The sequence below is a fragment of the Chiloscyllium punctatum genome, chromosome 29 (assembly GCF_047496795.1).
Source record: "Chiloscyllium punctatum isolate Juve2018m chromosome 29, sChiPun1.3, whole genome shotgun sequence".
Classification (NCBI taxonomy): Eukaryota; Metazoa; Chordata; class Chondrichthyes; order Orectolobiformes; family Hemiscylliidae; genus Chiloscyllium; species Chiloscyllium punctatum.
In genome coordinates this window covers 27,177,764-27,187,571 of record NC_092767.1, presented here as the reverse complement: position 1 = coordinate 27,187,571, position 9,808 = coordinate 27,177,764, and the positions used below count along the sequence as shown (strand labels likewise).

General features: G+C 44.8%; 1 non-coding gene across 1 annotated transcript; it reads left to right on the top strand.

Moving 5' to 3' along the window:
• Positions 1–9,303: 9,303 nt before the first annotated feature.
• On the top strand, positions 9,304–9,385 carry trnas-uga (transfer RNA serine (anticodon UGA)). Its single transcript has one exon. It is a non-coding gene; the product is annotated as a tRNA-Ser (tRNA).
• Positions 9,386–9,808: the final 423 nt, after the last annotated feature.

The following is a 9,808-nucleotide window of genomic DNA, read 5'->3' as shown; positions in this document are numbered from 1 at the left end:
TGCATGGGATTTTGTACACTACATTAGATTTGCTCATGTTGGGTATCGGGTCCTTTGTTCTGGTGAGTTGTTGTCTGAGCGTGGCTGTTGGTTTGTGTGCTGTTATGAGTCCTAGTGGTCGCAGTAGTCTGGCTGTCAGTTCAGAAATGCTCCTGATGTATGGTATTGTGGCTAGTCCTTTGTGTCGCGGCATGTCCTCGTTCCGTTGTCTCTCCCTTAGGCATCTGTTGATGAAAATGCGACGGTATCCGTTTTTGGCGAATACCTTGTATCAGTGTTCCACTTCCTATTTTTGTAGCTCTGGTGTGCTGCAGTGTGTTGTGGCCCTTTTGAATAGTGTCCTGATGCAACTTCGTTTGTGTGTGTTGGGGTGGTTGCTTTCATAGTTTCGGACTTGGTCTGTGTGTGTGGCTTTCCTGTAAACCTTTGTGGTGAATTCTCCGTTCGGTGTTCTCTGTACCATCACGTCTAGGAATGGGAGTTGGTTGTCCTTTTCTTCCTCTCTCGTGAATCGGATTCCTGTGAGTGTGGCGTTGATGATCTGGTGTGTGTTCTCTATTTCTGTGTTTTTAATTATTACAAAGGTGTCATCCGCGTATCTGACCCAGAGTTTGGGTTGAAGTTGTGGTAAGACTGTTTGTTCTAACCTTTGCATTACTGCTTCTGCTGTGAGTCCAGAGATCGTTGAGCCCATGGGTGTTCCGTTGATTTGTTCGTATATTTGGTTATTGAATGTGAAGTGTGTTGTGAGGCACAAGTTCAGTAGTTTAAGTATGCCGTCTTTGTTGATATGTTCAACGTCCTGTTGTCTGTTATGTCTGTCCAGCAGGTTGGCTATTGTTTCTTTGGCTAGTGTTTTGTCGATGGAGGTGAACAGTGCCGTTACATCGAATGAGACCATAGTTTCTTCCTTGTCTATGTGTTTATTTCTGATGATGTCCAAGAATTCCTGTGTCGATTGTATAGATTGTCTGGATCCGCTGATCAGGTGTTTCAGTTTCTGCTGTAGTTCTTTGGCCAGTTTGTGTGATGGTGTCCCTGGTAGTGATACTATGGGTCTGAGTGGGATGTCTGGTTTGTGCACTTTGGGTAGTCCATAGAATGTGGGGGTGTTGTTGCTTTCAGGTTTCATTCTTTGTAGGTCAGACCTGGTTATCTCTTCGTTTTTTGTAGATTCCTCAGTGTGTTGTTTATCCTGTTGGTGAGCTGTCGGGTGGCGTCAAACTCCCACTTTTGGTAGGTGTTGGTATCTGCAAGTAGTTGTTGTGCTTTTTGCATGCACTCTGCTTTGTCCAGGATGACTGTCATTCTGCCTTTGTCTGCTGGTAGTATAATTATGTTCTTATCGTTTCTTAGTGATTTTAGTGTTTCCCTCTCCTTGGTGTTGAGGTTATGTGTTTGTTTTTTTCTTGTTTTCAGCGGTACGATACTTTGTCTCACAGTTTGTTGTGTCTCTTCTGTCAGTCCATTGTTCCTGAGTGTGAATTCTAGTGCTGCTAGGAAGTCTGCTGTCTTGGCATCCCTGTGGTTGTAGTTGAGTCCCTTGGCCAGTATTGTTCTTTCCGTGTCTGTGAGCTGTCTGAGGGAGAGGTTTTTAACCCAGGTGTGTGTTGTGGTGTCCTCTTCTTTGTGTGTTAGTTTGGCCATTTTTTCTTTTAGTATTTTTTTTTGCGGTGTGTGGTCCTGTTCTGTCCTATGGTGACAGCCTGTTCTATGGTCCGGGTCCATTCCTGATTGATGGTTTTTGAAAGTAACGATTTTTGGCGCGCAATTTATTGTCTGTATTTGTGTAGTCTGTTGTGAGCGTCTGTAATCATTACCTGGATCATCCTGAATCCGTTCTGTCTGGCTGTGTCCCTGGCTTGTGGATTGTTGACTGGTGGTCTATATCTGACACATGGTGGAAGGATTCGATTCTTTTGGCATTCATGCAGGAACCGGAGTTGTTTGTATGTGGCGCTTAGGCGGTTGGCACAGGATTCCCATTTCCTGGCTTGTCTTAGCGTCTCTCGCCCGTAGGTGTTCAAAGTTTGGGAGAAGATTTGTAGCTCGGGTGCTCTTTGTTGTGGTTCTGTTCGCCGAGCTGGGAATTTGTCTTGCAAACGTTTTGTCCCCTGTCTAGGTGACATCCTCAGTGCTTGGGATCCTCCTGTGAAGCGCTTCTGTGCTGTTTCGTCCGGCATTTATAGTGGCCTGTCTCTGCTTCTTCCGCTTCCTTCTCTCTCTCCTCCAATGGTGACCTCAGCATTTGCAACTGAATATTACTAAAACTTCCTTCCTCCAGAAAAACACATTCCTTGATTTACATTTTTAACTGCTATACAGAAACTGGGCCATAATTATTAAGCATATATTGTATTTTTTCTTGACCATTCTGAGTTGTCTGTCGACCCTCTTTTTGTTCGCTCTTGCTGGAGCCGATTTTCATGGATATTGGAAAAGTGTTCATTCTCTCTGTCTGTCTCTCTAACTGTCTATCTGTCTATCTCTCTCGCTCTCTCAGGATACCATAATCCTCTCTTTGCCAATATAACTTGCTTTTACCTCCCGGAGGTCCCTTCTCATTGGGTATGACCGCCTCATTGCCTTGGTTTTCACAAACCAAGAACCCACGTCACCGGTATAGCTTTGGCGACTCCAACGCTGCCCATGGTGACTCCAAGTCTCAAACCACCGTTCATCTTGCTGTCACTTTAACTCTCTAGAGACGGCAATCCTTCACCTTGAGTTTTACTCGAATACCGTGCGAGAGTTCACTGGTCCCTCTTCCTGGTTCGTATATTCTCTTCGAACAAGTCTCTATGTCAGATTACTTCAGCCACAATTCTTACCCTGACCCGATTTGATTCAGAACGCGACTCTGGGCTGATCCACTTATCCCCAGTCCTCTCACTCAAAAGGGCCAATTCAGCGCTCGAGATGAAGTGAAAGACCTTCAAGGCAGTGGCGCGTACACCTCCTGGGAATCTTCAAAATCTTACCCAGTCCCAGGTTCCAGAAGAGCCCCCGAGTTTACTGCCGTGGAATTTCAATCGACTCGATGCAAATGCTACCAAGAGCAAAGAAAAAGTTTATTTTTGAAATTTGCAGAATGGACCCGACACATTTGCAAGACGCCTCATAAAATGGAGCCTGACGGTTTTCACATATTCCCTTTATACTATATATCGCCTTGCCTTATCACACCTCAAGCCAGGAATATGGATCAGTCGAGTTCGTTTCCACACATGGAGTTGTTTTTTTCTAATTCATTGACTGCTGATATAATAGATTATTGGCGTTGACAGTCAGCTGTAAATTAGGTTGAACTTTACATTTTTTCTGTCTTTTTGCAAAGTTAGGTCCATACTTCTTTGTTTCAACCATGCTTTCACAGATTTCACAAGAAAAGATACTTTTCCATTACAGGGGATCAGGTTGACAGTGACTGATGGAGTGACCATGATAGTGACACAATGAGGGTGAGGTGTCAGTGTGGTAGTGATGCAGACTGTGTGAGTGGATCAGGCCGATAGTTACGCAGTGAAGGGGGTCAGAGTGATAGTGATGCAGTAAGTCTGAGGGATCAGACCAATGGAGACACAGTAAGAGTGAGTGGTCAGGCTGATAGTGTATGCAGTAATTGGAAGGAGATCAGGCTGAGAGTGATGCAGTAAGTGTTACTGTGTCAGGCTGATCCTGACACAAAAAATGGGAGGGTGAAAGTGACGTAGTAAGTGTGATGGTGTCAGGCAGAGTCTGACGCAGTGAGTGTGAGACAGTCAGGGTGATAGTGAGGGAGTAAGTGTGTGCGTTCAGGCTGGTAGTGACACAGTAAGTTGAGAGTGTCAGGCAGATAGTGGCCAATAAAAGTGAGGTGTTAGGGGAATAGTGATGCAGTGAGTGTGAGGTGTCAGGCTGTTAGTGATGCAGTAAGTGTGAGGGGGTCAGGCTGATAGAGATGCAGCAAGTGTGGTGGGGTCAGGCTGATAGTGTCACAGTATGTGTGAGGGGTCAGGCTGATAGTGATGCAGTAAGTGTCAGTGAGTCAGAGTGATCCTAATGCAGGAAGTGAGAGGGGACTGTGTGATAGTGATGCAGTGAGTGTGAGGGGGTTGGCGTGATTCTGACAGAGTAAGTGTGAGTGTTCAGGCTGATATTGATGCCGTAGGTTGAGGACGTCAGGTTAATACTGGCCAGTAAGTGTTAAGTGACAAGGTGATAGAGATCCAGGAAATGTGAGGAGTCATACTGATAGACACAGTGAAATTGTGATGGGTCAGGCTGATAGTGATGCGGGAAGTGTGCGAGTGTCAGGCTGATAGTGACGCAGTAAGTGTGTTGGGAGCAGAGTGATAGGAACACAATAAGTGTGAGCGGCTCTGGATGATAGTGACAGGTCACTATGAGGGGGAGGATGGTAGTGGTCCAGTGAGTGTGAGGTGTCAGGATGACCGTGAAGCAGACTGTTATTGTGATGGTACATGGCAATGTGATGGGGTCAGGGTGACAGTGACGCAGATGCTTTCAGGAGGTCAGGTTGTAGTGATGCAGTAATTGTGAGAGGTCAGGGTGATACTGACGCAGTGAGTGTGAGATGTCAGTGTGACACTGACGCAGAACATTTGAGGGGCCAGGCTTATAGTGACGCAGTATGGGCAAGGGGTCAGGGTGACAGTGATGTAGATGCACTCATAGGGCCAGGTTGTCATAAAGCTGTAAGTGTGAGTGTCTCAGGCTGATATTGATGAAGTAAATGCGAGGGGGTAAGGCAGTTAGGGATGTAGTAAGTGTGCAGGGGTAGTGCTAGAAGTGACGCCGTAAATGTGAGTGTTGAAGCTGATAGTGACGCATTAAGTTTGAGGGCATCAGGCTGATCTTGACACAGTAAGTGTAACGTTGTCAGGATGATAGTTATGCTGTAAGTGTATGGGGGCACAATGCTCTTGACGCAGTAAGAGTGGGGAGTCAGGGTGATAGTGACGCAGTGAGCATGAGTGGGTCAGCCTAATAGTGACGCAGTATGTGTAAGGGAGTCAGCCTGGTAGTGGCACAGGATGTGTGAAATGGTCAGGCTGATATTGATGCAGTTAGTGTGTTGGGGTCAAATTTGATAGTGACGCAATAGGTGTAAGTGGCTCAGGATGATAGTGACACAGTGGGTGTGAGATAACAGTGTGATAGTGACGCAGTAAGTGTAAGTGGTCAGGATGAACGTGACACTAAGTTTATGGCCCTCAGTGTGATAGTGCCACAGCAAGTGTGGGTTTGTCAGGGTGTAAATGAAGTCGTAAGTGAGAGAGGGGCATTGCGATAGTGTTGCAGTAAGTGTGAGGTGGTCAGGCTGATAGTGACACAGTCAATGTGACCGGGCAGTGTTTTAGTGACAAGATAAGTGTGAGGCGTCAGTCTGATACTGACACAATAAATGTGATGGAGTCAGGCTGATAGTGACACAGTAAGTGTGAGGGGTCAGCCTGATAATGACACAATAATTGTAAGGATTCAGGGTGATAGTAACATTGAAGCGTGAGGGCGTGATTGAAAGTGACGGAATAAGTGTGTGGCGGTTAGGCTGATGGGGACGCAATAAAATGGCAAAGACTGTGTGAGTGGGTCAGGGTGATAGTGATGCAATAAATGTGAGGAGGTCAGAGTGAGAGTGACGAAGTAAATGAGAGAGATCAGAGTGAGAGTGACACAGTAAGTCTGAGATGTCAGACTGATATTGACACAGTAAGTATGAAGGGGTCAGGCTGAGAATGACACAGTCATTGTGAGGGGGGAGAGTTTTAGTTATACAGTAAGTGTGAGGCGTCAGACTGAAACTGATACAAAAAGTGTGAGTGGGTCAGGGTGATATTGATGCAATACGTCTGAGGGGTCAGGCTGATAGTGACGCAGTCAGTGTGATGGGGCAGAGTTTTAGTAACATGGTAAGCGTGAGGCGTCAATCTGGTACTGACACAAAAAGTGTGATGGAGTCAGGCTGATAGTGACGCAGTAGGTTTTAGAAGTGAGGGTGATATTAACGTAGGAAGTGCAAGGGCGTCACTGATAGTGACGCAATATGTGTTTGGCTGTCAGGCTGATGGTGACGCAGTAAAAATGAGGATGTCAAGATGAAACTGGTGCAGTAAGTGTGAGGATGGCAGATGGACAGTGATGCAGTAAGTGTGAGGGGTTCACGCTGATATTGAGGCATGCGAATGTGAGGGGTTAGGTTGATAGTGACGCTGTGTGCCGGCGGGTCAGGCTGATAATGACACAGAAAATGTGAGTGTCTCAGTGTGACAGTGACGCATTACATGTGAGAGGGTCAGGGTGATAATGACAGAAAAAGTGTTAGGGGTTCAGGTTGATAGTGATGCTGTAATTATGAGCTTGATAAGCATGATAGTGAGGGGGTTAGGCTAATAGCGACACAGCAATTGTGAGGGGGTTCAGGGTAGTGGTGACGCAAAACATGTGAGCGGGTCAGGCTAATAGTGATGCAGTAATGTGTGCTAGTGACGCAGTAAGTGTGAGCCGCTCAGGATGATAGTGATGCAATAAGCGTGAGGTTTCAGGTAGACACCCATGCAGTAAGTGTGACGTGTTCGGGGTGACAGTGACGCAGACACTTTGAGGGTGTCAGTTTGAGAGTGACACAGGAAATGTGAGGGGACAGGTTGAGAGTGACACAGTAAGTGTAAGAGGTCAGGCTGATAATGATATACTAATTGTGATGGAGTCAGGATAATAGTGGTGCAGTGAGTATGAATTGTCAGGGTGATAGTGACACACACGGTGTGAGTGGGATAGAGTTAGAGTGATGCAGCAAGTATGAGGAGGTCAGAGTGATAGTGTGCAGGGTCTGGCTGAACGTGACGCAAGAAGAGTGAAAGGTTCAGTGTGATCTGGACGCACTAAGTTTGCGGGGTCAAGGCGATTATGATGCTGTAAGTATGAGAAGGTCAGTCTGATAGTGACACAGTACATTTGAAGGGATCAGGCTGGTAGTGATGCAGTAAGCGTGAGGGGGTCAGGCTGATATTGATGCACTAAGTGAGAGAATGTCAAGGTGATGGTGATGCATTAAGTGTGAGCAGGTTAGAGAGAGAGTGACGCTGTTAGTGAGTGGGGTTTGGCTGATAGGGATGCAGTAGGTGCGCATGTGTCAGGGTGTGAGTGATGCACAAAGTATGAGGGTGCCAGAGGGATAGTGACGCATTAAGTATGAGGGGGTCAGAATGATTGTGATGCAGTAATCCTGAGGGGATCAGAGAGATACCAACGCAGTAAGCATGAGGGGGTCAGGCTGTTAGTGACGCTGTCAGTGTGAGTGTCGATGCTCATAGTGAAGCAGTAGGTGTGAGGTGGTCAGTGTGATTGTGGTGCAGTAAATGTGAGAGGGTCAAGGTGATAGTGACATAGTAAGTTTGAGGAAGCAGTGTTGTAGTGACACGGTAAGTGTGAGACGTCAGTCTGGTACTTACATAATAAGTGTGATGGAGTCAGGCTGATAGTGACACAGTAAGTGTCAGGAGTCAGGGTAATAGTAACATAGGAAGTTTAAGGGCGTGACTGATAGTGACAAAGTAAGTGTTTGGCAGTCAGGCTGACAGTGACGCAGTCAAAATGAGGGTCTCCAAGTGAAAGTGGCGCAGTAATTGTGAGGACGCCAGATGGATAGTGATGCAGTAAGTTTGAGGGGTTCACACTGATATTAAGGCGGTAAGTGCGAGGGGTCAGGTCTATAGTGATGCAGGAAGTGTCGGCGGGTCAGGCTGATAGTGATGCATTCAAAGACCAAATATCCAAGGCTCACTGTAGTGCTGAATAGCGAGACTTCTCAAGGCTAAGACAAAAATCAATAGTTCTCATCCTGGTCATAATTCACAATGCTTCATTTTAAAATTGTCCTCTCCTGCTTCTCGATTCACCAATGAGGGAACAACATTTAATTGCACCATCCGGTTTATCTCTTCAAATATTTTGCAACTCTAAATGAGATTACCTCTCTTGTTTTGAAACTGTTAAAAACAGACCGGATTTGCCCAATTTCAATTCACAGGACTAATGTTCATCCATGATATCAAGGCTAATCACCATTCGTGGTATTCCTCATATGGCATTAGTATCTTTCCTAAATTGAGGATTATAATTCCTCATACTGTATTCCAAGTGTGGTTGAACTGAGCCACAATACATTGGAAATAATGCTTTGTTCTCGTGCTCTGAAATCCTTCTGCAGCTTTCACAACAGACTTCTACAACTGCTACTAGACTTCATTGACTTATTAAACACTTCTCCAAGATGCAATTCCAAAAATCTGTACATCAGACTTTCTACTTCAAACCTTCGATAATAATTTCCACACATTTCCCTCCTCACAAGTGTGATAAAGTCAAATCGTTGCTATTTATTAAATCATGAGGGACATGGATAGGTTGACTCATCAAGGTGTTTTCCTGCTGGTGAGGAAGTCAAAATTTAGAAAACATTGTTTTAAAATTAGTTGGTTAGGATTTAAAAGGGACGTCGGGGACAACTTTTTCAGTCGTGTCCAGAATGAGCTGCCAGAGAAATTGTTGGAGACTGGTACAACTGTAACATTTAATGGCATCTGGATGGATATATCAGTAACAAGGCTTAGAGCGTTGTGGGCCAACTGTTGGCAAATGGGACCTATTAATTTAGGATAACTCTGCACCATGGTCAAGTTGGAAAGAAGGGCCACTTTCCATGTTGTATTGTTCAAGGACTTGATGACTCCAGAACAATCGCAAAAACTTTGCAAATAATTCCGTCAAGACGATTTCAAGTTCCAAATCTTCGGTCAATCTTCCTCTCTTGTGCTCACAAGTTCATTACCTGATGTCAGAACTTACGGATTAGTTGCTGGATCCATTTCTTTAAATTGGTTCTGCATTCTTTCTAATTCCGATTTTTTTTTACGAATGTAGCTAGTGTTTATGGACTTAGCATCAATATTTCTAATACCATATTTCGATGAATATTAAAATTTAACAGCATATATACTTTGGCACCAGATGACGAGCAATTGAGTCAAAATCGATCGGACGCAGTGAGACAATGATCCTCACTTCGTGTGGTGTACATCCGTGACTCTATAATTCAATGAAGAACCATTCCCACAACTTCAGCTGTGTCAGCATCTAGTTTGCGGTGAAAGCCTGTCAATCTGCTAAGGTAACGTTCGTCTGGGTCTCTGCAAAGGATTTGGCGACATCTTTGGGTCTTGACAATTTGTTCTTCAGACAATTTATGTATTTCATGAATTCAGTTCTTTTACTATGAAAAGTGGCAATCTGGATGCAGCTGTGATGGCCGAGAGGTTAAGGCGTTGGATTTGAAATCCAATGGGGTTTCTCTGCGCAGGTTCGAATACTGCTTACAGCGTTGACTCTTCTAAAAGTCATTAATTCCTTTGCAGAATTTGGATTTCGTGGAGCTTGAGCTTTGCATTCAATCGAAAGTAAATTTTCAACTGTGAAGAATCCGAAGTAACTTCAAGATGTCTAATTGAATAAATTATATGTCGAGACACAAAAAGCCATCAACTTCCAACACGAATCAGTTTCCAAACATTTGTCGAACTATCGTGAAATTTGGATGTTCGGGAGGCGGGTTGGGGGGGGGGCGGGTGAACTTAAGCAAAACAAGAACAATGCAATACATTTACCTGCAGGTGATGAGTTTTTTTTTAGGATCAATTGAAAGTCAAGCTGAGAAAGTTCAACCTAATTTACAGCTGACTCTCAAGGCCAATTATCTATTATATTAGCAGTCAATGAATTAGAAAAAACAACTCCATGTGTGGAA